We start from the raw sequence: 2,109 nt of genomic DNA on the forward strand, positions 1-2,109 counted from the left end.
GTGTGTGTACATGCACATAGACATACACGTATCAGTCTAAATCTTTGTGTCTAACTGGTTTTGTCAATCTGTGTCTATCTGTCCGTCTACTCTTGATTTCTTTCTTTCTTTCTTTCTTTCTTTCTTTCTTTCTTTCTTTCTCTGTCCTCTCACCCCTATCTCTGTCTTTCTTCTCCACTCCCTCCCTTCCTCCCGGCTCCTGTATCCATTCACGATGTAATGATGCAGTGATGCAACGAACCAATTTCTTCGTATGGCATCTCTGAATATTCCTTTGTAATCCACTCAAAATCTTGTAATCTTTCAACTCTAATAAAACCTTCGATGAAAATGGAACACAAAGCCAAGTTATGCTGCTTTCTATTAGAGACTGGAATATCCGTATTTATGCTACAGCCAATTTACATACGGTCTTACCTTTAATACTTATTTCTATAGCACGTAGACATAAAATCAAAAATCTTTCTCTTACCTAAGGACATATATTAAATATTTATGTCTATAACACATAGATTTAAACCTATATCTCTCTCTGCTACCTATGGACGTACATATTTAATATTTATGTCTATAAAACATAGATATAATGTTGTAATATCACTTTATTATAAATGGGATAATACTTAATATTTCTCTGTATTAGGAATGGACATATGTGTTGAATTACAGTTGGACATATACATAAATATATATACGTGTATCTATGTCTGTGTGTGAGTATGTGTACATGCATGTATGCGTGTGTGTGTGCATGCCTGTCTGTCTGTCTGCATATTTACAAGTATGTATGAATGCGAGGAAATATGTACGTTTTCCTTTTTCTCTTTTTAATTTAGAGTTATGTGCGGCTAACTACTCATAAGTGGTTGTCGGAGTGGCCATCACTCAGAAGTGGTTTTCTGCGAATTTCTACGACTTCCCAAGCCTTAATTTCTGGCCTCCTAATTTCTCCCATTTGCAACATCTCATGTGAGGCGCGGTTGAGAAAGATACCAACCGTTCTGATTGTAACATCCCAAGGTCGAACTGGTGACCAAGATCAAGAAAGTCTTCGAAGAATTTACCGGGGATACAGTGAGGAACGCATGTGCCAGTTTTCGGAGCCGTTTTGAGGCTGTGATGGAAGCTGAGGGCAGCTGTTTTGAGTAAATTGCTATCTCCCAGCCAGAATCTAGTTGATATCTTTTATCTTTTATCTTTTATCTAGTTTCAGCTCATGAGCTTTGGCCATGCTGGGGGTACCGCCATTTATATATATATATATATATTTAAAATATTTTCATTTTTAGATGCAACATTATGTATTGTTTTCCTTTAGTGCAAATTATCAAATTTAGCTCGGGAACCCTGTATACATATATGTATGCGACAACATACACATGGCACAGACAATGATATCATTGATTATGTAGACTTTATTATATGCTAAACTTTTTGAATACGTTACATATTTTGAGTGTGCTCTTTGACTGTCAGTTACGTGGTAAGAAGTTTGCTTCTCAACCACAGTTCTTGGTTCAGTCCCACTACGTGGCAACTTGGATAAGTATTTTCTACTATAGCCACGGGCCAACCAAAGCTTTGTGAATAGATTTTGTTAAAGGAAAATGAAAGAAGTCCTTCGTGTATATATATATATATATATATATATATATACATACTTCAAGGTTTTTAACTTTTAAATTTGCATATTCAAAAGAGACAGAGACTTCAAACTCGATATATCTAAGATCGATTTATTCACCACTCTATGTCAACATTTCTGTGCCAAACTTATCCAGTGACTGGTCCATTGGATTTTGACATTTGGCACTTCTTCAGGAATGGTTACCATCGGAACAAAACACGAAAAAGCACATACATAACGATCATATTAAATTATTAAATTATTAACATCCCGTTACAGTTCACCTTTCTGTTATTATAGGAGAGATAACTCCTTAATTTTCTATTTTTATTGGTCTCCTGTGAATTTCCACTAGATTAATTTATTTGTTTATTTCGTTGTACTATACTATATTACCCGTTCCTTTACCCGTATACATATACATACATACACTTTACCCTATATATATATATATATATATATATATATATATATATATATAG

This window comes from Octopus bimaculoides, chromosome 9 (assembly GCF_001194135.2).
Source record: "Octopus bimaculoides isolate UCB-OBI-ISO-001 chromosome 9, ASM119413v2, whole genome shotgun sequence".
NCBI lineage: Eukaryota > Metazoa > Mollusca > Cephalopoda > Octopoda > Octopodidae > Octopus > Octopus bimaculoides.